The sequence below is a fragment of the Aethalodelphis obliquidens genome, unplaced genomic scaffold (assembly GCF_003676395.1).
Source record: "Aethalodelphis obliquidens isolate GAN/ISIS:26980383/991018 unplaced genomic scaffold, ASM367639v1 scaffold72, whole genome shotgun sequence".
Taxonomy (NCBI): domain Eukaryota; kingdom Metazoa; phylum Chordata; class Mammalia; order Artiodactyla; family Delphinidae; genus Aethalodelphis; species Aethalodelphis obliquidens.
Genome location: NW_020838016.1, coordinates 6,241,619 through 6,267,692, shown reverse-complemented (window position 1 = coordinate 6,267,692; position 26,074 = coordinate 6,241,619). Strand labels below are relative to the sequence as shown.

Here is a 26,074-nt window from a genome sequence, read left to right as displayed (position 1 = left end):
TGGGGATTCCCGATTCCGAGTCCTCCGGGAGCCTCAAAGAGGAGCTGCCGCACAGCAGCACCGCTGCTGGTCGGGCAGCCGGAGAAATCTAGGCGGCGGTTCAGCCTCCCAGCAGGCACCAACCGGAGAGGACTAGGCGGCGGTTCCCCTCCCAGCCGCGACCAACTCTGCCCCGCCCAGCCCGCAGACCTGGTATTGGCCGGAGCGGCTCGCGGGGCGGGGCGAGGGCTGCTGGGAGGCGGGCCCTTGAGGCGGGCGGGCGCGCGCGCGCGCGCTCCGTCGGCGGCGCGCGCGTGCTCCGTCGGTCGGTGCGGCGGCGGCGGCGGCGGAGCTGGCCATGGCCGTGGGCGACGGGCTGGTGTAGCGCCGCGCGGGGCAGGCGGGTGGCGACTGAGAGACACGGGCATGGGAGCGCCGCAGCTGGACGGTCGCGGTGGCCTGGGCTGCTAACTGCGCCCCTGGAGCCGAGAGCCGGCAGCGGCGGCGGCGGCGGCGGCGGCGGAGCGCCGGGCAGGTGAGTGCAGTGGAGCGGGACCCGGATGCGGCGCGGCTGAGGGGCGGCGCGGTCGCGGCGGGCCTCTGAGGTGCCCCCGCGCGGGCCGGCGGCGCGCTCTTGCCCGCCACAGCCTGCGGCGCCGGCGACTGAGTGGCCGCTCCGCGCTTCCTGCCGACGCGGAGGACGCCGGCCCGCGGGGTGCCTCGCTAGCCTGCGGCCCTCCCGGGGCTCTCCAAGGTGAGCGGCTCTCCCCGGCCTCCGGGCGGCAGGGACGCGGCCCTTTGGGTTGCGTTCCTGAGGGGCGTCTGGGGAGAGGCGGCGTCCTCGCCCCTTGTGTCTTTGCGGACACCCGCGAGCTCCTGATCCTCAGATACCTTTTTGCGCAGGGTGTATTTTAGGGGCGGGGATCCTGGACTGTTGGGATAGGGTCGTGTTTTCAAATCCCGGCGCCGCCACTGAGCAGCCCTGGGGCCTTGGGCCAGAGTATCCGGATTTGTTAGTGGGAATAATTATACGTACTTCACAGGGTTGTTGTGTAGCTAGGACAGGATGATGTACATGACCGAAAAACGAGTGCTTGGTCAGTGGTAGGCTGTTAAGAGTAACTCTGCTGCAGCATCTTCCCTTGTTAGCTATTGCCGATTCTTGGCTGCGGGTGTACTTTTCGGGGGCATGTATTTCCGAAGCGCTTTGATGTTGCAGTAACCTCCACTGGAGTTGTTTAATACAGGAGCCTGTTATCTTAACAGTGGCCAAAATACGAATCCTATAGCCTCATCCTAGAATGTTGGAGTCTCTTTTTTTTTTTTTTCTAAGGCTGCCTTGGAATACCTGTCTCAGGTACCGAGTGGGAATTGCTGTTTAAATAAAACAGCGAGTTTTAGGATTCGCTTCAGATGCAAGGTGGTGGGACATATCAAACTTGAAGTGCTTTGCTGTTTAAATAATCTTAAGTGACACTTAAACTGTCACTTGTTACAGAGTATAAACAGAGAAGAATATGGAAACAGACTCCTTTTTTTGCATTGCTACATACGAAGGGAGTGACGAGTGCTTTTGTAAACATCATCGTGGGCAGTGTTATTTCTGGTGAAGTCATTATAGTTAAATTAGATGAGTACTTATTTTGAAGCACTGAATGGGTGTTTGGAAATATGATTCCTAATAAAATCATCTCCAACGAGTCAGAATTCTCAGCAGTTCATTAATCATTTGGGGATTTTTAGGTTACACTGTAAGATTTTTATGGTAAAAGCAGAACTGCTTAAGTCATGATAAAGTAGCATAGGAAAGGTCAGGATAAAGATCTTAACCTAGTTCCAGAGGCAAGTGTGGAACAAAGTAAAAATCTTAAGCTTTAAAACTGGGATTGTATTCACTAAAGCAAAAATGACTGAAATCAAAAAACTTTTTTGTACAACCCCTGATTCACATCCTAATGAGAGTCTTCTACCTTCAGAGTGGTTTTTTTTTTTTTTTTTAATTTAATTTTATTTTTGGCTGCGTTGGGTCTTCGTTGCTGTGTGCGGGCTTTCTCTAGTTGAGTCGTGCGGGGGCTACTCTTCGTTGCGGTGTGCGGGCTTCTCATTGTGGTGGCTTCTCTTGTGGAGCACGGGCTCTAGGCGCGTGGGCTTCAGCAGTTGTGGCTGGCGGGCTCAGTAGTTGTGGCTCTCGGGCTCTGGAGTGCAGGCTCAGTAGTTGTGGCCCACGGGCTTAGTTGCTCCGCAGCATGTGGGATCTTCCCGGACCAGGGCTCGAACCCATGTTGCCTGCATTGGCAGGCGGATTCTTAACCACTGCGCCACTGGGGAAAACCCACAGTGTTTTTTAGAAGTGGAGAAAATCGAGTTGGGTTTTGATTTATTGCCTTTTTTCACCTCTTGTCTGTTTTTCTTGCTTTTCTTAGAGACTCATCCATAAAGACTTTTGATCCAACTTGCTTTGTGAATGTAAACAAAATACATAGAAAAAAATTAAAAATTAACCTTGTAATCTAAATTATCTTCTTCCTTGTAGTCTCATTGTGTTCTTACTAGATTATAACCTTCGCTGTTGTCTCACTGGTAAACCCAACAGTAGAAGCGCTGCTAGCCACTGTGAAAAGGCTAGGGGTCAGAAGTCACACCTTGGCTCTTAGGCCTGGTCCTGGGTCCCAGGTAGCTGAGACTTTGGGGATGTCACCCAGTCTTTCTGGGCCTCAGTTTTTTTTTTTTTGTTTGTTTATAGAATTTGAGAGTGTGTGGCCAGCAGGATGGGAGGGTGGTGGTGGATTAGAGTATCATATTATATAAAGGAACCTTCCAGGATACTCCACTTTTATGGTTTTCCTTCTCTTCACTCTGTTTCTCTATCTCTTTTGTTGACTTTTCCTTCTCTTTGTGAATTCAGAACATCCTAATGCCTAAGGGTGTCCAAGCCCATCCCTCTACTTTTTTCTACCTGTATTCTCTCTGAGTGATCTCATCAAGTCCTGTGGTTTAAATACTGTCACCGTGCTGTTGACTCTCAGATTTTTCTCTCCAGTTCTGAACTTCACATTTCTTCTACCTGCCTACATATCTTCACTTCATTTGTCTATCTTAAACTTGACGTGTTCAAAGTGGAGCTCTTGATTTCCATTCTTCAGCCTGTTCCTTCCCCAGCAGTCTGCATTTCATAAGCGCACCCCTCTACCCCCCTGTTCCACCTACTTAAGTGAAAAGTCTGGTGGTCATCCTTAATTCAACGCTTTGCCTCACTCCTCCCCCACTTCCCCACACAACCAGTCCTTCAGCAAACCCTGTTGATTTTGCCTCCAAAATGTATCCCGAATATATTTACTTCACTTTATTTTTTATTTTTAAAAAATATTTATTTACTTTTTGGCTGTATCGGGTCTTAGTTGTGGCACATGGGCTCAGTAGCTGCAGAGTGTGGGCTTAGCTGCCCCGTGGCATGTGGGATCTGAGTTCCCCTGACCACGGATTGAACCAGCGTCCCCTGCATTGCAAGATGGATTCTTAACCACTGGACCACCAGGGAAGTCCCTACTTCACTTTATTTTTTATTGTCACCACCCCAGTTTTTCCTAGGTAGTAGCTTCCTAACTAGTCTCCTTGCCTCTGGCCTTGCTCTCCTACAGTCCATTTTCAGACAGCAGTCAGAGTGATCTTTACTTACTCTCCTGCTCCAGGGGCTTCTTATTGCACTAAAAAGTAAGTCCAAACTCTACCTGCATTATCAGCTAATTGTCTTCCTTATTTTCTTGTTTGTTTATGGTCTTTTCCCTCCAACATATTATAAACTCTCTGATGGAAGGGACTTGGTCTTCCCTGGGGTATTCTCAGTAACCAGAACAGTGTCTGGAAAATTTAACTAATGTTGAATGAATGAATGTGTGAATGAAATACATTATAAAATCTTCCGATTCCAAGTATAACATGTACTGAACACACTTGACCCTTTTTTGGTCCCAGATTTGTGCAAATGAGGAAGTGATCACAGGGCCTAGAGTTATTCTATTAGTTATTCTGTTAATTCTATTCTATTAGTTATTCTATTCCTTACTTTCTCAGTCTTCATTAAGGTACTGTACCTCCTGAAAAGGCTAAGCATTTAGACGTCAAGCCGTTAATAACAAAAACAAATGTGGATTTTGTTCATTGTTTACTGGATCATTAGTATTTTTGTGAATAAGAAGCCATACAAGTTTTCCAGCCTTGTTTTGTTCTTTAGAAGCGTTGAATTTTGGTCTTGACTGGAGGGGACTGGTTCTATAGAATGTGGTAGTTTAATCCAGTATTGCATACCAAATCCTATAGGGTAGCAGTTGCAATTTTTACAGAGAACAGGTGTGTTTATTTATTTCAATTACATTATTTTTTAAAAATCTGAGCCCCCCCCCTTGTGTGCATTTATGTAAATATCCTCTGAACCATTTGATTCAGTTATCATATCTTAACCATATCTTGGAGAGATAAGTGCCTATCATTTGGCTTCTGCTAACTGCTCACTTGCAAGCCTTGTCATGTTGTAGAAAGAGGCAAATAATTTAGGATTTTCCCCCTGCCTGAGACTGAAGCCCCAAAGACTATCTAGTAGGTTTGTGAAGAAAGAAGGGTATGGCAAAATCAAGGTGTAGAATTCCATTGTCAGAGTAGATAATAGGAAAAAGATACGTTGGAGAAGGAAATCCTAGACTAGAAGAACAATACTGGAAATTTAGTAGAAGAGAAGAAGAAAAGGAAGATAAAGGAGAATATTATAGATTTTCAGGCTTGTGTGGGGCAACTTTGCTTCTCACTCCTTTTACCTTCTCATCTCCCTCTCCAAATTTTGACACTTTTTTTTTCCCTCTGCCTTCTCTCCGCTGCCTGATTTGTATGGGCTATTTTTCTAAGGAGTGCCTATGTGCTTTTGGTAGTTTGATGTCTGCTGGGACACCTTGTGTGAAAGGATACTATCCTTTCTTGAAGAGGCCTTTCTGCTTTCTCATAATCAAAGTCTGGCTTCCTGTATTTTCCAGCCACTGGGTCCAGCTTTACCCTTTGGAGTGATTCTAAACTGGTGTACTTCCTTTTTAAGTTGTTCTCTCATATATTCCATGGTAACCTTTATGTTATCATCTCCAGCTTAAATAATCCTGAATCACAAGCTTCCAGTTGAGAGAGGAAAAATGAAAGGTATTAGATGTATGGTTGGGTGTGTATAGTGTGTTACCTACCAGTTGCTCTGATAATGCAGATTGCGTATCTCTAATTTAGACCTTTCTTTTTCTGAGTTGATAGTTTTTTTTTTTTTTTTAAATAAAAAAGGCATTTCTAAAAGGAGAGTGACCTTGAATATTAAAATTTTACAAAAACTTTTTCATGTACAGTCCTATGAGTTTTAACACATGCCTAGATTCTTGTAACTATCACCGCCATTAACAATGTACAGAATAATTCCAACACCCCAAAGAATTTCCTCATGTTACCCCTTTGCGGTCAGCCTCCCCTTCATTTTTAACACTTGGAATTATTTTTTTATTTTTTGGCCACCACGCGGCTTGTAGGGTCTTAGTTCCCTGACCAAGGGTTGAACCCAGGCCCTTGGCAGTGAAAGCGCAGAGTCCTAACCACTGGACCGCCAGCGAATTCCCTGGATTTATTTGTTTTTTTAAAGGGAAAGTCTCTCATGCATAGAATATGTTAGAACTTGGAATAAGTGGATAATTGATCAACCTAATTGTTGGTTTTCTTTTAGAAATATAAATGAAAGAATTCCAGTCTTCAACATAACGGGTTTACATGCAATAAAGCAATAAACTTAGTAGATGGAGGAATGTTTAAAAGGCTTTAAATTAAAAAAAAAATTATTGTATAACTTCTGGAACCTGTCAAGTGAGGCAAATCCCATGATGTCAAGTTACAATAGGGAGCATCTAACAAAGAAATTTGGAGGCGAAGTCTGTGATAAAATCATAAAGGATGGCATAACATATCTTCTCATGTGTCTTTGATAAACCCAGAATCCCATTTACTGCAATCGCAGGGTAAGCTAGGGTAAACTGGAGATTAATTTTGCCAAGGATTATGTTATGAAGTCTCAGCTTTTCTCTCTTCTCTCTCTCTAGCATTGTCACCTCTGCTAGACTATCCATTTTATTCCAGCACTTAGTTGTTTCAGGTATTCAACTCTCCTAGGGTTTGAGGGAAAGATGTGCTATCTTTATAGCTATGGTGTATTGCAAAGGTAGCTTTCCATTATTCGTTTAACTTTTTTCCAGCCTAAAGCAGTCAATAATTTAGAAATTCCTCATTTCCTCAAAAAATTTACACATCCTTCCCCTGAGTCCTGGCTCCATGATCTATCTTTCCCCCGCTTCTTCACCAAGAATGTATATTTCCTTATTTTCTTGATTATTTAAAGTAGGTCACCTGAGGTTATTATCGGTTGAGCCTTTAATAGGGGGAATTTACTGCCAAAATAAAGAAAGTTAATCTGGCAGTCCCCTGTGTTGTGGTATTGTTAGAGCACAGGTCAGCAGCTCACAATCCCCTACTGCAAACCCTGGAGGGACTGCTGCATCCCTGACCCTGTAGCTTGTCTCCTGCTGCTCTGGCTACTTGGGAGACCACCGGGCAAATGCTCATTTGCCTTCAATGGAAATGCGAACCTGATTATCCATGCCTTCAGGAGGAGGATTATGTGGATTAAAAGAAATCCATGGGTAATCCAGAAGCTTTATTTAAACTGCAGTTTAACCACATTCCTGACCATAGTTTTTCTTTGCATTTCTAATAACTAATTTATAATATTTACCAATTTCATGTTTACCTCTTTGTACCGTTTAGAAGTAATGGTAGTTATGAAGTAGAGAATATGTGGGAAGGGACAAAGGAGTTAGATAATCTACAGGCATTGCCCCACATAACTTGGTGTTGACTGGATGGTTTAACCAGTAAGGTTTAGTAATGCTTACTAGACCTTGAAGCCCTGAATTCCATGAATTCCTTACCTGCTGAGCCACTGGAAGAAATTTGAGGTGACTGTCAACAAGAGGCCAAACTCCATTTTGAGACATTTGTACTTTGCTAGCTTAAATGATTGAGCTTTTGTGATTTAAATGAGTATTGCAGATTGTCAGAATTATAAATTTACTGCAATTTGAAGTTCTCTTTAATGTTTATTTAATCACTTAAACTGTTAAACATTTTCATAGGAGTTAAAATGAAGACCTGTTTGAAATAGAGGTGCTCATTTCTTGTAGCCAGGCCGCTATTTACTACCTCTGACATGTTACTTACATGTAGTTACACAGTAACTAATTTCTATTAAATAGTTGAAATATGGTCATTTAAAATTGCTTATTCTTGAACTACTGATTTAGTGTAGATCTTGTATTTAGATATCATACTATTAAAATCAGTGTTTTCCTCTGACTTTATAAATCAATACAAATTGCTGCCCTTATGTTATCTGAACACAAATTTATTTAAAACTTATTTCTGCAGTTGTATATTTTCAAAAGTTAGGTTCCATGTTTATCAGCTACATGGACATTATTCCTCCAATGAGATTCATTGTAGTTAATTATTAGAGGCATGTCCTGGGGAAAACCAACTGGAATTCTCTTAACACACTTGTTTTTTGCACTGTGAGCCTAAGGAAACATCCATAGAAGATGGTTGTTGATTTTGGACAATGTTATGATCAATTATAATTATTTTATTTTTGTTCTTTTGATGGCTGTGGAAATTTCACGTTTTCATTGGAAATCATTAGTTCTTAACTCTTGATGTACTTTACTCAACATTCCATTATTAAATTATTAAAATTTTCCCTAACTGAGAGGCTTCTGGGTTTTAGATTCTCATTCTACCTACAAGGAATGTCGTGTGTGTGTGTGTGTGTGTGTGTGTGTGTGTGTGTGTGTGTGTGTTATAGAGAACTATATATTGCTGTACCAACCAGTAACAATTGTTTTACCTTTAACTTATGAAGAATTTACTATCTTCTCCTTGAGAGCCAGGCAATTATTTTTTGATCAGTGACTTCTTTAATTCAATGTATTCTATTGTTACCTGCTTCCTTTTATCAATATGTTCTTTTGTCATTTAAAGCTGTGACTGTCAATATAGCCTATTAGAAAAACTCCTCTGTGTGATTTACTATATAGGATTAAACTATAACCAAAGTTAACATTATTGAATGCTCACCTATGTGTCAGATTATGCTAACTCCTCTTTGTGCATTATTCATTTTATCTTCATAACAAACTTGTAATGAAGGTACTAATGATATCCTCATTTAAGAGATGAGGAGGGCTCCCCTGGTGGCGCAGTGGTTGAGAGTCCGCCTGCCAACGCAGGGGTTCCGGGTTCGAGCCCTGGTCCGGGAAGATCCCACATGCCACGTAGCAGGTAAGCCCGTGTGCCACAACTACTGAGCTCGCGAACCACGGCTGCTGGGCCCACGTGCCACAACTACTGAAGCCTGTGCCTAGAGCCCGTGCTCCACAACAAGAGAGGCCACTGCAATGAGAAGCCCACGCAGCGCAACAAAAAGTAGCCCCCGCTCGCCGCAACTAGAGAAAACCTGCACACAGTAACAAAGACCCAATGCAGCCATAAATAAATAAATTTATTAAAAAAAAAAAAGAGATGAGTAAACTGAAGCTTTGGGAAGTTAACATGCCAGGTGGCACACAGCTTTTAAGTGGGAGAGTCAGGTTTTGAACTCCGGTCTGTATGACTCTAGAATTTATGCTTTTGCTTATTTATTTATTTTTAAATTTATTTTTTTTGAGGAATAGGTGATTTACAATATTATATGTTTCAGGTGTACAACGTAGTGATTCACAATTTTTAAAGGTTATACTCCATTTATAGTTATTATAAAATATTCCCTGTCCTGTACAATGTTCTCTTGTAGCTTATTTATTTTATACATAGTAGTTTGTACCTCTTAATACCCTACCCCAGGAGTCCCCAACCCCCAGGCCACAGACCGGTAGTGGTCCAAGGCCTGTTAGGAACTGGGCCGCACCGCAGGAGATGAGTGGCAGGTGAGCGAGCAAAGCTTCATCTGCCGCTCCCCATGGCTTGCATTACTACCTAAAGCATCTTTTGCATTATGACCTGAACCCCCTCCTGCCCCCCACCCCCGTCCCTGCCCTGGCCGTGGAAAAATTGTCCTCCACGAAACTGGTCCCTGGTGCCAAAAAGTTTGGGGGCTGCTGCCCTACCCCATCTTGCTCCTCCCCCCTTCCCTCTCCATACTAGTAACCACTTGTTCTCTATATCTGTAAGTCTTTTTTCTTATATTCACTAGTTTGTTTTAATTTTTATATTCCACATATAAGTGTTATCATACAGTGTGTCTTTCTCTTTCTGACTTATTTCACTTAACATAATATCCTCGATATCCATCCATGTTGTTACAAATGGCAAAATTTTGTTCTTTTTATTTATAACGGAGTAGTAATCCATTGTATATATATATATACACCACTCTTCTGTATCCACTCATTTGTTTATGGACACTTAGGTTGCTTCCATTTCTTGGCTATTGTAAATAATGTTGCTGTGAACACTGGGGTAGAATTTATGCTTATAGCTGATTGCCTCAATAGTTTTTTTATTTGTTAGGTCCTTCAGAGGAAGGTTGAAAGAGACTATATATATATATTTTTTTTCTTTTTTTTGAAGAGGGCTCTTTCCTTTCTTATTTTTTTAATTAATTAATTTATTTTTGGCTGTGTTGGGTCTTCGTTGCTGTGCGCGGGCTTTCTCTAGTTGTGGTGAGCAGGGGCTACTTTTCATTGTGGTGGCTTCTCTTGTTGCGGACCATGGGCTCTAGGCGTGTGGGCTTCCGTAGTTGTGGCTCGTGGGCTCTAGAGTGCAGGCTCAGTAGTTGTGGCGCATGGGCTTAGTTGCTCCGCGGCATGTGAGATCTTCCCAGACCAGGGCTCAAACCTGTGTCTCCTGCATTGGCAGGCAGATTCTTAACCACTGTGCCACCAGGGAAGCCCGAGATTATATAAGTTTAAAGTGTTGCTTTTTAGTGTAATAATCACCACCTTCATTTTACAGTACCTGGGTATTTGAAAACAGGAAGCAATTTTCTAATCATTTAAGCATTAACTTTCACTCACTACTCTTAAACAAGTTTCTATGTGTATAGTCCTGTTTTATGGATTAGAGTTAAGAGTTAAACAATGAATTAGTTATGTGATATAGTGTACCTTAAAAAAAAAAATTTATTTATTTATTTTGGTTGCACCGGGTCTTAGTTGCGGCATGCGGGATCTTTAGTTGGGGCATGTGGGCTTCTTAGTTGTGTCATGTGAACTCTTAGTTGTGGCAGGCATGTGGGATCTAGTTCCCTGACCAGGGATCAAACCCCGGCCCGCTGCATTGGGATTGCGGAGTCTTACCCACTGGACCACCAGGGAAGTCCCATACCTTTGTTTTGAATGTAAGATGAGCTTTTTCTTTTCCCTTGGCTTTACAATTGGACTGTGGTTTTGTGGTTTGTCATATATGTGTAAGTAACAAAAATACTTAATGTATGACTTTGTATAGTTAGAGGTCCTAGTCCGCTTGTGTAGATCATCTCTACAGATTTTTTTTTTTTTTTTTTTTTTGCGGTACGCGGGCCTCTCACTGTTGTGGCCTCTCCCGTTGCGGAGCACAGGCTCCGGACGCGCAGGCTCAGCGGCCATGGCTCACGGGCCCAGCCGCTCCGCAGCATGTGGGATCTTCCCGGACCGGGGCACGAACCCGTGTCCCCTGCATCGGCAGGCGGACTCTCAACCACTGCGCCACCAGGGAAGCCCTACAGAGTTTTAAAATAAGAAAACACAGTTTTTTTTTCCTCTTCTGCTTAGGAAATTTGTTTGGGTGGTATATTAAAACATGTTGCTAAGCTTGATCCTAAATTATTGGGAATAGAGGAAGTTAGACATAAATTTACTTTTTTTTTTCATAAATTTACTTTGAATAAATGAACCAGTAGACTACAGTTGTTAATCCCTTAACTTAAAAAAATAGTGAATTGAGAAGCATTAATACTATTTGGCCTTTTTTTTCATATTCACAGGAGAAAGGAATGTGAGCATTAACATTACATCTACCATTAGTAGTACTCAGACACATAGAAGGAGATGCACAGGACACAATGGAGGTTTTCTTTCTAACTCTGGAGCCCAGTTAACTTGTTTCAGGCAAGTTTCTGGTTGTGATGCCATTATAAGCCATTATGACAGCACGTCCAATCTGCAAATGGGGGATTTGTGATTATTTTCTTTACAGCTGAAGAGTTGAGCTCTTACTGGGTATGCCTCTTCCCATAGACAAGCCGTGAGTGGGCTCAAATTGGGGCAGGTGGGTCACTTTTCCCTCTTAGAAGTCTGAACTTTTTTCTGTTGACAGTAATCTCAGTGACTCACAAATGTTATTTTAGTTACCCACTTCGCCTTTAACATTATTTCCCAAATTGTGTATTATTTTACAAAATAAAATGCAAGCACTTAGAACAGGAAAATCCTATCTTATAAATTCCATAATAATTTTTTTGAGCTAATCACTATTTTAAATTCATTTATAAGCAATGGTTTCTATAGATGAGAACTGTGTAGTTACAAAATTACAGGTATTCTTTCGTCATTCCTGAGTGGGTGTGGAGACCTAAAGCCACCGATGTATTATCCATTTTGAAAATGAACTATTTAATAACTTAAGAGAAGTTTTGGACTGACTATATCTAGTTAGTTGTATGCTGAGGTTGGGATCTGATTTTAGTAAAGGAAAATATTTTTAAGGAATACAATCCTTCTTGAAGTCTTCGTATATTGACAGTGTCAATAATGTTTGCCTTAAAATGTAATCTTAAAAGGTAGCAATTTTTTTTTTAGAAAATTGCTAAGGTCATTTTATTTTATTTTTAAAATTAATTATTTAATCTTATTTTTGGCTGCATTGGGTCTTTGTTGCTGCACATGCGGGCTTTCTCTAGTTGTGGCAAGTGGGGGCTACTCTTTGTTGTGGTGTGCGGGTTTCTCATTGCGGTGGCTTCTCTTGTTGTGGAGCACAGGCTCTAGGCACGTGGGCTTCAGTAGTTGTGGCCCGTGGGCTCAGTAGTTGTGGCCCACGGGCTCTAGAGTGCAGGTTCAGTAGTCGTGGCACATGGGATTAGTTGCTCTGTGACATGTGGGATCTTCCCGGACCAGGGCTTGAACCTGTGTCTCCTGCATTGGCAGGCAGATTCTTAAAACACTGCACCACCAGGGAATCCCTAAAAAATTTTTTTTAAATTTTTGGCCGTGCCACGCAGGTTGCGGGATCTTAGTTTCAGGACCAGGGATCAAACCTGCGCCCTCGGCAGTGAAAAGCGTAGAGTCCTAACTGGACCACCAGGGAATTCCCTGCATTATTATTTAAAATGGAAAAATTCTTTATTTTTTAATGTACAAAGTTGTTTATTTTTTTCAGGAACTTAAAAATACATACCAGTTTAAACTGAATACATGTTAAGTTAGTGTTTTATTTCCCAACTATGCAGTTGATATTATAAGGAAGTGCTCCATTCAGTTAAAACCTAATGAATAACATCAACTTTTTCTGGCTTACTTTTCTGAAGATAATTGGTACATAAACATATAATTTAATCCTTTTTATTATTTATTTATTTTTATTTTGGCCATGCCGTGTGGCTTGCAGGATCTCGGTTCCCCAACCAGGGGTTGAACCCAGGCCACGGTAGTGAAAGCCCGTAATCCTAACTACTAAGCCACAAGGGAACTCCCTAGATGCAGGCTTTCTGAAAGGATACCCCCAAACTGCTATACGTTGGTTGCCTCTGGGGAGTGTAACCTCGGATGCTGAGAGACATTTGTGGTAGGGAGACTTTATTGTATATCCGTTTGTGCTTTTGAATTATGTGCTTTTGAATTTCCTTTTGTGATTTTGAATTTATGTAATCAATGCATGTAACTACAAAGTAAAGAAATTCAGCTATTTTGATGATTAAAAAGGTAATTTTGTAAGGTATTACAAAATTAAACACAGTGGACACTCTAATGTTTAGTTTAAGTATCATTAAAGCTTAAGAAAATTGTATTTATTCTGTCTTCTACATTGACTTGTATTATACCTGTACAATTAATGCATAGGTGGGTAAGATGGAGGTCTAACCCTGTGTTAGGCATATTAATAATGATAGCCAGGGTTTATGGAATGCTTACAATATAGCAGGCACTTTGCTAAATCCTTTATGGTGGCATTGCTTGTTTGCTGCTTTCCCTCTGAGGGAAGGGCTACTATCAAGAATATTAATTTTTGGGGCTTCCCTGGTGGCGCAGTGGTTGAGAGTTCGCCTGCCGCTGCAGGGGATACGGGTTTGTGCCCCGGTCCTGGAAGATCCCACGTGCCGCCGAGCGGCTGGGCCCGTGAGCCATGGCCGCTGAGCCTCCGCTTAGCAACGGGAGAGGCCACAACAGTGAGAGGCCCGCGTACCAAAAAAAAAAAAAAAAAAAAAGGAATATTAATTTTTCATTTCAATTGTTACCTCTTTCCTGTATTGAGTTGTCAAAAGCAATTTTAGGGCTTCCCTGGTGGGGCAGTGGTTAAGAATCTGCCTGCCAATGCAGGGGACACGGGTTTGAGCCTTCCGGGAAGACCCCACATGCCGTGGAGCAATTAAGCCCGTGTGCCACACTACTAAGCCTGCACTCGAGAGCCTGTGAGCCACAACTGCTGAGCCCACGTCCCACAACTACTGAAGCCCACGCGCCTAGAGCCTGTGCTCCGCACCGAGAAGCTACCACAGTGAGAAGCCTGCACACCGCATCGAAGAGTAGCCCCCGCTTGCCACAACTAGAGAAAGCCCGCATGCAGCAACGAAGACCCAGTGCAGCCATAAATAAATAAATTAATTAATTTAAAAGAAAAGTAATTTTAATATCAAATCCTCACTGGTGGCAGTTCTCAGATTTATTCACATTTTGCTACACACCAGGATCCAAATCTATTACTGTCTCTTTGAAGGAGATATCAAACCGATCCAGAATGAGCAGGATAATTATTTTAGTCAATAGTTTCTACTCCATACGCTTCAATCTTTTTATCAGACTGCTTTAGTAGCTATTAAAATTTGTCTGAAATTTAAAGAATAGATTAAGTTGGTTGCCTCTAATCATCAGATTATTTGGAGAATTGCTCAACTGTCCCTTGATTGCATTTGTACAAGTAGCCCAAGATCCTTGGAGTAGAATTATAAAATATACTTCTGTGATCTGAGGGCAGACTTGGAAGGATTCCCTTCAAAAGTAGGGAGACAGGGAGGGGAAGTATTACAATATATGCAGTCCAGAAGAGCAGTGAGGGATGCTTAACTATGACAGTGGGTTTGAGAAGGGGAAATTTGCGTTAGAGAGATAGCGAACATTTTTTTTAAAGATTTATTTATTTATTATATATTTATTTAATGTATTTTTGGCTGCATCGGGTCTTAGCCGCGGCATGAGGGATCTTCGTTGTATTGCGTGGGCTTCTCTTTAGTTGTGGCATGCAGGTTTTTGCTTCTCTAGTTGTGGCGCACAGGCTCCAGGGCGCAGGCTCTGTAGTTGTGACGCGTGGGTTCCAGAGCACGTGGGCTCTGTAGTTTGCAGCACGTGGGCTCTAGTTGAGGTGCGTGAGCTCAGTACTTGTGGCATGTGGGATTAGTTGCTTGGCGAAGTGTGGGATCTTAGTTCACTGACTAGGGATTGAACCCGCGTCCTCTGCATTCATTGTAAGGCAGATTCTCCACCACTGGACCACAAGGGAAGTCCTGATATTGAACACTTTGCAAGTTACTGGGTTTCTAGAAGGAATAGAAACATCAGGAGGAGCAGGAAAGTTTCTTAAATTTTGTTTAACAGGACTGTGTTTAGGTACATATATGTGTGTGGTGTGTAAGAGATTCACATTTTGGGTAATTTCTTCTGTTAGGAAAAATAATGCTTTTAGAAAAAGATAACACTCCTGCTACTTTCAGGTTTTATTAAAAAAATAAAGTTAATGGGAATTAGCTTATAGGTACATTTCACCTTTCCTGAAATGTCCTTAGTTATTCAGTAACCATATGCTAGTTGTAAAAAATTCAAATAAAGAAGGAAAGTACAAGAGAAAGTGAAAGTCCCCTTTCAGACCTTTCTACTCCAACCTCCTCTGTTCTCCCCGTTCCCATTGCCCTCCTCAGAGATAATTATTATTATTTTTTTAACATCTTTATTGGAGTATAATTGCTTTACAATGGTGTGTTACTTTCTGCTTTATAACAAAGTGAATCAGTTATACATATACATATGTCCCCATATCTCTTCCCTCTTGCGTCTCCCTCCCTCCCACCCTCCCTATCCCACCCCTCTAGGTGGTCACAAAGCACGGAGCTGATCTCCCTGTGCTGTGCGGCTGCTTCCCACTACTAGCTATTTTACGTTTGGTAGTGTATATATGTCCATGCCACTCTTCCACTTTGTCCCAGCTTACCCTCCCCCACCCCGTATCCTCAAGTCCATTCTCTAGTAGGTCTGCATCTTTATTCCCGTCTTGCCCCTAGGTTCTTCTGACCATTTTTTTTCTTTTTCCTTTTTTTTTTTTTAGATTCCATATATATATGTGTTAGCATACAGTATTTTTCTCTTTCTGACTTACTTCACTCTGTATGACAGTCTCTAGGTCCATCCACCTCACTACAAATAACTCAGTTTCGTTTCTTTTTATGGCTGAGTAATATTCCACTGTATATATGTGCCACATCTTCTTTATCCATTCATCTGTCAGTGGACACTTAGGTTGCTTCCATGTCCTGGGTATTGTAAATAGAGTTGCAGTGAACGTTTTGGTACATGACTCTTTTTGAATTATGGTTTTCTGAGGGTATATGCCCAGTAGTGGGATTGCTGGGTCGTATGGTAGTTCTACTTTTTACTTTTTTAAGGAACCTCCATACTGTTCTTCATAGTGGCTGTATCAATTTACATTCCTACCAGCAGTGCAAGAGGGTTCCCTTTTCTCCACACCCTCTCCAGCATTTATTGTTTGTAGATTTTTTGATGATGGCCATTCTGACTGGTGTGAGATGATAAGAGATAATTATTGTTATACTCAGGCATATAGCCTGCATTCCTTTCTCTGTACATTTTCATATCTATCTATGTATCTATGTATCTATGTATCTGTTTTCCTGGGTTATCTTTCCTTTATTTCTTTGGCAGAAAGTAGTAGGTACATGTATTTTTTCTTAATTCCTCTTTACAAAGGTAACATATTACAGATATATAACTTATTTTAAATAGGATCATTTTACATTTTCTATAAGTATCTCTTTTATATTTGATTGAAGTTTACCAAGACGGTTATCATTTTTGACTTTAACACATATTTTTCCAGTTTATTATTATTATTATATTTTGCGGTACGCGGGCCTCTCACTGTTGTGGCCTCTCCCGTTGCGGAGCACAGGCTCCAGACGCGCAGGCTCAGCGGCCATGGCTCACGGGCCCAGCTGCTCCGCGGCAATGTGGGATCTTCCCGGACCAGGGCACGAACCCGTGTCCCCTGCATTGGCAGGCGGACTCTCAACCACTGCGCCACCAGGGAAGCCCCCAGTTTATTATTTTTCTAAATTATTTTTTTGGCTGCGTTGTGTCTTCTTTGCTGCACGCAGGCTTTCTCTAGTTGTGGCGAGAGGGGCCTACTCTTCGTTGTGGTGTGCGGGCTTCTCATTGCGGTGGCTTCTCTTGTTGCAGAGCATGGGCTCTAGGCACGTGGGCTTCAGTAGTTGTGACTCGTTGGCTCAGTAGTTGTGGTTCGTGGGCTCTAGAGTGCAGGCTCAGTAGTCGTGGCAAATGGGCTTAGTTGCTCTGCGGCATGTGGGATCTTCCTGGACCAGAGATTGAACCTGTGTCCCCCTGCATTGGCAGGCGGATCCTTAACCACTGTGCCACCAGGGAAGTCCCCACATATTTTTCTAACACCTATTTATGTTTTCAGATTTGTGCTACACAGACTTTTTCCTTAAAGAGATTCTTTGAAATCTGTTCAAGTTGGGGAGGGGATATGTGAACAGGGGAAACCTGGAGACACAAATGTGATTGGCTCTTGGATTGGAAGAATCAACATTGTGAAATGACTGTACCATCCAAAGCACTCTGCAGATTCAGTGCAATCCCTATCAAACTACCAGTGGCATTTTATACAGAACTAGAACAAAAAATGTTACAATTTGTACGGAAACATAAAAGACCCCGAATAGCCAAAGCAATCTTGAGAAAGAAAAACAGAGCTGGAGGAATCAGGCTCCCTGACTTCAGACTACACTACAAATCTACAGTAATCAAGACAGTGTGGTATTGGCACAAAAACAGAAATATAGATCAAAGGAACAGGATAGAAAGCCCAGAGATAAACCCATGCACATATGGTCACCTTATCTTTGATAAAGGAGGCAAGAATATACTGCGGAGAAAAGACAGCCTCTTCAGTAAGTGGTGCTGGGAAAACTGGACAGCTACGTGTAAAAGAATGAAATTAGAACACTGCCTCACACCATACACAAATGTGGTTGGCGAAATATCATTTAATCTCCTAGGTTCTCAGAATTTAAGAGAAGACTTAGGGATCACTTAGTTGCTAGACTAGGAAACTGGGTCTCTTGTGTTTATTGTTCAGGAGGAATATCTCCAGTGTTCTGTGTTTCCACTTACATAGAGTTTCACTCTCTGGAACTCTGGTGAGAAGATGGAGATAGAAGAATGGATGATATAGTACCATTGCATGGCTTTAGGCATGTTTTTTTAACCAAGCAGCTATAGAGTAGTTGCTTAATGGATCTGTGTCAAGCTGGAGGGCTTTCAGACTCACTGAAAGATATTTTTCATTCAAATTCTTAACTTTTTTGGTTACATGATAGATACTACTTTCAAAATTTGAAACACCCTTCCTCTCTTCTGTACAGGCAACCAAAGCCATCAGTTTCTCATATGCCCTTCAGAGAGATTTTGCTTTTTCCAGTATATACATGTGTATGTATTCTACTCTTCCACACACTGTTTATGTAAATATCATATTCCCTTCTTTTAAATTACATAAATAATTAGTAGAGGTTGGAATTATGGACAGAAAGGGAAACTGATGTATATTGTACCATGAATGATAGCTAGCCTTGACCTACAGAGATAATATGCATAGCTCTTTAGTTGATCTGTATAAGGTATTCTAAGACCAGTTATTACTTCCTTCATCCATTTCTGTACTCAGTAGACTTGATTCAGTTTTGCTTCTGCATTTCTGTCACTAGGTATATGTGAAAGAATTCTGTACTTTTTTCTTTTTTCTATATAAGCACTTAATCCTTTCACTTCATTTTTTTTTAAATTTTTATTTTACTTTTTGACTGCACCATGCAGCATGCGGGATCTTAGTTCCCTGACCAGGATGGAACCTGTGCCCCCTGCAGTGGAATCTCAAGAGTCTGTTAAGTGCTGGACTGCCAGGGAAATCCCCTCACTTCATTTCTTTATTTTTTTAATTTATTTTATTTTTCAATTTGAAAGCAGTCACTGTTTATTTATTAACTGACCAGATTACAAAAATAATCATGGTAGATACCTTAGTTCATCCTTCTTATAAGTCTGTTGATCTGGTCTTCCCTGTTGCCAGCATCTCCACCTTCTACAAAATGGGTAGTCTTTTTCTTCATTCCACCTCGTGGAGAAGACAATTTGAAGGGCCACAGGAAGTTGTTTTTTCCTTTGAAACGTTTTCCAACAGTATAGATCTCATGAATCAGATCCTCCATGCAGATAATACCGTATTTGCCAAGAGATGGAGCAATCAACACGTTGTCCGTCAGGGCAGTGTGCTTCTTGTTGATTTTGCCGTAACCGCGCTTGTAGATCAATTCATTTACTGACTTCAGGTTTGGGTACCTCCATGCAATGTATGGTTCCACAATTCTCAGCATGTTAATTGAAGCCTTGTTGAGCTTCACAAAGGTGCCATTGAAAATCTGACGGAGGCAAAGAAGCTGCAACACCTTTCGAACCTTTGGGCTCATACCATTGATACTTCTGATCCTGATGACAAATGCCAATTTGGGTTCCGCGGGTACGTAGAAGTTGCCAGCTTTTCTTGCCATCCTAGCCATTCGAATTTCAGTTCTCTACATCTGCCAGTATTCCTTGTGATAGCGCTTAGCTTTTTCATAGATAAGCTTCCTCCTTGCCTTTCGAAGCATCTTCTGGGCAAATTTCTTTCTCAGGCGCTTGATCTTAAGCTCTGCAAAATTCTTTCGCTTTTTCTTAAGGGTTTCTGGCACAGCAGGAACCTTCTTTTTCTTCTCCTCAGCACCTTCCATGGTTCCAGCCGGGAAAGAGCCATTTCTTTATTTTTTGTTATATATTTAGTAAGCAGTTACTGTCTACTATCTGTGGAGCCTGCTGCTGTTTCCTCCCCTCCCCCATTTTTTCTGGCAGCAGCTTTATTGATATATAATTTGCGTATAATACAGTTCATCCATTTCAATTGTACATTTCAATTTTTTTTGTATATTCAGAGTTGTGCAAACCTACCAAAATCAATTTTAGAAAAATGTTATCACCTCAAAAAGGAACCTTTTAGCTGTCATTTTCAATCCCATCCTTGCTCCCAGCTCTATGCAATGAATCATTTATGTCTGTATAGATTTGCCTGTTCTGGATATGTCATATAAATGGAATCATAATATGAGGTCATTGTGAATGGCTTCTTTATCATGTTTTCAAGGTTCATCCATATTGTGGTATCAGTACTTCCTTTTAATTGCTGAATAATTCTGTTTCCTTTTTCAATTTCACTAATAAATGTGTTTTGCTACGTATTAGGGCTGTTAATCAGGGGTATCCATGCCCTAGGTTTTCCTTCTGTGTATCACCTAGTTGTTAACATTTTGCTGTGTATTGATAAATCTCTAATAGTATTGGCAAAGAGAGAGAAAAGAGTGAGCTGTTTGTTAATATCATTGGCAAGTGTTTTATTTTAAAAGGAGTGTGAAACTTGGGAATTACTCTTGGATTTAATTTTTCATGTTTTTTTCCCACAACCCCTAGTATTTGTTTATTTTTCTCGGGAGAAGGATTTATTACTTGCACAAGTAAGGAGAACACTGGGGGTCTTTTCCAAAGCAGTGTCTCTTCTATTATTTATTATTTAATAAATTTATTATTTATTTGAGCTAATAAATACTGTCTATAATATCTCCACTTGAACTTAAATTAAGGTAGAAGATAGTCAGATGTAGAATTATAGTGTTGGAAAAGAGACAGTTTCATATCTGGAGCACTCTTATTGTGAAACCCAGTACAGACTAGTCTCCTGTAAAGAGTTTCACAGAACACCTTGAGTTGCCTTAATTTAATCTCAGGTATTTTGTGGTGTCCCCCCCACCCCCACCCCCACCCCCACATGGCTTGTGGGATCTTAGTTTCCCGTCCAGGGATTGAACCTGCGCCCTCAGCAGTGAAAGCTGAAAGTCCTAACCATTGGGCCGCCAGGGAATTCCCAGTATTTTAAATAGTGATTTCTGAGTTAATCTATCAGGCATCAAAGAACATTTAACATATGTTGTTTTTTATAAAGAGATTGGTTCCTGAAGTGTTTTGTTTTTGTTTTTGTTTTTTTGGCTCTGATGGGCTTTTTCATGAATAGACAGGAGGTTTTTTTTCCCCCCACATAAGTATTTTAAGATCTTTTTCAAGAACATGAGAAGTATCTCTTTAGCCAGATGGTGTCTCTGTTGAATTTTCAGGAGATGGAACTGGTGTGGTAAGAACTCATGAGTAGGCTTAGTTGTCTTGATGCATCACTGCTCAAAAGTGTGATCCCAGTGCCCATTGCCATGCCCACTGTTATAGCCTTCAGAAATCAAAAGTTAATAATAAGAAAATATGGGTTTGTATTTTGTCTTCATTTTTCTATTAGTTCTTTTTATTGTATTTTAGGAAAGTACTGGATTGCTTCAATTGTGGGGGAACCCCACTAGTTCATTACTACTGACAGTTTGAAAAGCACAAGGAATTGTCAAATGTCTAGGCTCCAGCTTTCAGGGAGCCTCTGGTTACGTGGATTTAGGTTTTCAGGATTTTATTTTATTTTTATTTTTTTCAGGATTTTATTTTATTTTATTTTATTTTTTGCGGTACGCAGGCCTCTCACTGTTGTGGCCTCTCCCGTTGCGGAGCACAGGCTGTGGACGCGCAGGCTCAGCGGCCATGGCTCACGGGCCCAGCCACTCTGTGGCATGTGGGATCTTCCCAGACCGGGGCACGAACCTGTGTCCCCTGCATCGACAGGCGGACTCTCAACCACTGCGCCACCAGGGAAGCCCAGGATTTTATTTTTAATTGAAATTTTAATTGAGATAATTGTAGATTCATATGCAGTTGTAAGAAGTAATAGAGGTCTCTGTATACTTGACCAGGTTTCCCCCAGTGGTGACATTTGTAGAACTATAGTATAGTATCATAACCAGAATATTGACATTTATACAATCTACTAACATTATTCAGATTTCTCCAGTTTTACTCGTACGTGTGTGTAATAAGTTCTACACAATTTTATCACCTGTGTAGGTTTTTGTGTGCACCACCACAGTCAAGGAACCTAACAGTTCCAACGCCGTAAGGATCCCTTGTGTTGCATGTTTATAACCACATCTACCTCTAGCACCCACCCTGCCCACCTCCATTCCCCACTGTGGTTCTTTATGTAAATGAAATCATTCAGTATGTAACCTTTTGAGATTGGCTTTTTTCACCTGGCATAATTCCCTGAAGATTCATCCAAATGTTGCATGTATTAGTAGTTTGTTCCTTTTTATTGCTGAGTAGAAGTCCATGATATGGATGAACCACAGTTTGTTTAACCATTCACCTGTTGAAAGATTTGGATTGTTTCCAGTTTTTGGCTGTTAAAAATAAAGCGAGTATGAACGTTTGTTTTTTGTGCGAACATAAGTTTTCATTTCTTTGGGATAAATGCCCAAGAGTGCAGTTGCTGAATTGTATCGTAAATGCATGTTTAGCTTTTTATAAGAAACCGCCACAGTCCCTTTTATCATACAAGAACTAACTGAGAAGCCTTCTCTAAACAGATGCTAGCTGCAATATATAAACAAATCCTAGCTGAGCTGCTGTTCTGGTTGAAGTAAGCTTAGAGTTCCACCTGCTTGATCACCACCCAGGGACTTTGCCAGCCTTGTCTGCTCTCTTTACCCAGGCTGGAACGCAGAGCTGGACAGGTGAAGTCACTTTAAAGAATTAAAAAAGAAATCAGAAGTGATTTTAGGCTTGTTACTGGCAAAACTGGTATTGGAACTCAGGTTTCTTTCTCTTTTTTTTTTAAAGTTTTATTTTTATTATTTTTAAAATACGTATTTATTTATTTTGGCTGCACCGCGTCTTAGTTGCCGCATGCGGTATCTTTAGTTGCAGCATGCGTGTGGGATTTAGTTCCCTGATGAGGGATTGAACTTGGGCCCCCTGCATTGGGAGAGTGGAGTCTTACCTACTAGGCCACCAAGGAAGTCCCTGGAACTCAGGATTCTTGATACCTAGTTTTTGTTGTCTTTATAAATCAGTTATACTTTCATATGTATGGTTTGAAGGATCAAATAGTCCTCCAAGGTTTGTTATCAAAAACAATAGCATTGGGCGTCCCTGGTGGTGCGGTGGTTGAGAATCTGCCTGCTAATGCAGGGGACACGGGTTCGAGCCCTGGTCTGGGAAGATCCCACATGCCGCGGAGCAACTAGGCCTGTGAGCTACAACTACTGAGCCTGTGCGTCTGGAGCCTGTGCTCTGCAACAAGAGAGGCCGCGATAGTGAGAGGCCCGCGCACCGCGATGAAGAGTGGCCCCCGCTTGCCACAGCTAGAGAAAGCCCTCGCACAGAAACGAAGACCCAACACAGCCAAAAATAAATAAACTAAATAAACAAACAAACAAACAAAAACCAATAGCATTTTTTGAGGGTCTATATAGTATCCAAACAGTGTTTGAAAGTAATGATACAGTCCTGTCCAGTTGGTTTAAAACTTGTGTCTAGGGCTTCCCTGGTGGCACAGTGGTTGAGAATCTGCCTGCTAATGCAGGGGACACGGGTTCGAGCCCTGGTCTGGGAGGATCCCACATGCCACGGAGCAACTAGGCCCGTGAGCCACAACTGCTGAGCCTGCGCGTCTGGAGCCTGTTCTCCGCAACAAGAGAGGCCGCGATAGTGAGAGGCCCGCGCACCGCGATGAAGAGTGGCCCCCGCTTGCCGCAACTAGAGAAAGCCCTCGCACAGAAACGAAGACCCAACACAGCCATAAACAAATAAATAAATAAATAAATATAAAAAGAATAACAACCCAAGCCAAGCTGTAGATTTATTTTAAAACAAACAAACAAAAAACTTGTGTCTAAATTGTCATCAATGGCACATTGCAAGCAACAGCATTAATAAAAGTATAACTTCACAAAAGACAAAAACAAACAAAAAATAGCATTCTGCTGCTCCACTCCCATCTAAAGTAATTGTACCAGAGCATTTACCATTAACATATATATATTATTTGGTACTGAATTATGTTCCTTTTATTTCTACTTTATAATACTTAGGACTGTTCCTAACCTATACATATTTAAAATTATGTTTAATTTGCATTATTTGTAAATTATGTTTCAGAATGTTAAAGGGATATTATGAAATAATTGTTATTTTAAAAAAAGGGAGCACTGGGTCTGACGTGACTGCAAACCCGAGGGTAGGTGGGATGTGGTGGTGTGCAGCACAGGGGAAAACTTTGGTGACAGGGAGCCTGGCATCTTGGAGAAATGAAAAAGGAGGCCATATATAGCTTGAGAGGGGAGGGAAAGGGAGAGATGTGTAGAATAAGGGATATATAGGATGAGTTCAAGAGGGAGGTGGAGTCTGTGTTGGACCTTGTAGGAAGAAGCTTGGAGATTTGTTTGACTAGAACAAAAGCTGGGGTGTTGTGAGGTATGGAGTTGTTTGACCAAGCGAAATTATATCTGAAATGGACTTTAAAGATCATGTAATTTAACCATCCCATTTTACAAATAAGAAAATGAAAGTTAAGGGAACCTTCCCAAGGTAAAACAATTAACAGATGAGCGGTAGCTTGAAATTGATGGTGTTAGTTCATTAGTTTGGGAGCATTTCAGGTTTTGAGCAAGAGAATTCCAAGATGGAGGAGATGGCTGGATGGCTGTGTGCAGGCTGGAGGTAGTGGGGAATGGTCATCTGCAAAGTCAGGCCCGTGATTTTATCCTTTGGTTAAACAGAATCACTAAGTATGAGTTCGTTCTTGACTTATGCTCAGTTATTTAATAGTTTTGTGTGTTAGTGTGCTTGTCTCCCCTTCTAGATAGTATGCCCTCTACTTTTACTTCCCATACATGCTGGCTCAATAATTTATTTTTAAGTAATGAGTTTTACACGTATGTTCCCCCAACATCAGGATATAAATTGGGCCACCAGCTTACTAGAATCTTCATTTCTTCTTCCTGCATTGACTTTTTACCTAGTTATATATTTTAGTTCAATAGAATAAATGGTTACCTGCAAAGATTAGTTCATGTTCTCTATAGCAAAGCTCTTCTCTAGCAACCGTACTTTAAAATAATACTGAAAATCAGGAAATAGGAACTCTGTGGTTGAGATCTTGTTCAGAAGATTTTTTTTTTTTTCGTTATGCAGGCCTCTCGCTGTTGTGACCTCTCCCGTTGCAGAGCACAGGCTCAGCGGCCATGGCTCACGAGCCCAGCCGCTCCGCGGCATGTGGGATCTTCCCGGACCGGGGCACGAACCCGTGTCCCCTGCATCGGCAGGCGGACTCCCAACCACTGCACCACCAGGGAAGCCCCAGAAGATTATTTTTATGAATTTATTTATTTGGCTGCACCGCATGGCTTGTGGGATCATAGTTCCCCGACCAGGGATTGAACCCGGGCCGTTGGCAGTGAAAGCTTGGAGTCCTGACCCCTGGACTGCCAGGGAATTCCCCAGAACATTATTTTTAAAACAGAGTTTAGGGCTTCCCTCGTGGCGCAGTGGTTGAGAATCTGCCTGCTAATGCAGGGGACACGGGTTCGAGCCCTGGTCTGGGAAGATCCCACATGCCGTGGAGCAACTAGGCCCGTGAGCCACAACTACTGAGCCTGTGCGTCTGGAGCCTGTGCTCCGCAACAAGAGAGGCCGCGACAGTGAGAGGCCCGCGCACCGCGATGAAGAGTGGCCCCTGCTTGCCACAACTAGAGAAAGCTCTTGCACAGAAACGAAGACCCAACACCGCCAAAAAAAAAAAATAAAAAAATAAAAGATTACTATTAAAAAAAAGAGTTTATGTGTACTTAATTCTCTGTATTATTAGCCATGTTTTGGTCCTACACTGGTGGCATTATGTGCTCACCCAGGTTAGGTGAATAGGCTCTCAAGAATCCCTGGTACTATTTCGTGACTCAGAGTGAATGCAGGCCCATTGTTACTAAGCAAGTAAGTAATAGTCTCCAAGGAGACAACCACCTTCCGGCCTTTAACTTTTATTTATTTTTTAATTAAAATTTTATTTATTTATTTTTTATTTTCATCTGCGTTGGGTCTTTGTTGCTGTGCGTGGACTTTCTCTAGTTGCGGTGAGCAGGGGCTACTCTTCGTTGCAGTGTGTGGGCTTGTCATTGCGGTGGCTTCTCTTGTTGCAGAGCATGGGTTCTAGGTATGCAGCCTTCAGTAATTGTGGCAGGCGGGCTCAGTAGTTGTGGCTTGCAGGCTCTAGAGTGCAGGCTCTGTAGTTGTGGCGCACGGGCTTAGTTGCCCCGTGGCACATGGGATCTTCCCAGATCAGGGATCTAACCCATGTCCCCTGCATTGGCAGGCCGATTCTTGATCACTGTGCCACGAGGGAAGTCCCTATTTTTTTTTTTTTTTTTTTTTTTTAGGGTTGGCGGCCTCTTCCTTTTTTCGGCTCCCCCGTTTGTGGGGGTCATCTCCCAACAAGGGGACCCCGACGTTCCCATGTGCCCACCCCCCCACCG

General features: G+C 41.9%; 1 protein-coding gene and 1 pseudogene across 3 annotated transcripts in view; one reads left to right on the top strand and one right to left on the bottom strand.

Annotated features, from left to right (window-relative positions):
- The first annotated feature begins 305 nt into the window (after positions 1-305).
- PIK3CB (phosphatidylinositol-4,5-bisphosphate 3-kinase catalytic subunit beta) overlaps positions 306-26,074 on the top strand; it is a 195,775-nt gene continuing 170,006 nt past the window's right edge. For 2 of the 3 annotated variants that reach the window (XM_027091695.1, XM_027091693.1), the window contains exon 1: positions 410-514. The gene's annotated coding sequence lies outside the window, so the exon portion shown is untranslated. Of the gene's footprint in view, positions 515-26,074 lie in introns of all 3 variants that reach the window. The other variant, XM_027091692.1, reaches the window with a different exon arrangement.
- On the bottom strand, positions 18,571-19,375 carry LOC113612101 (60S ribosomal protein L7 pseudogene; annotated as a pseudogene).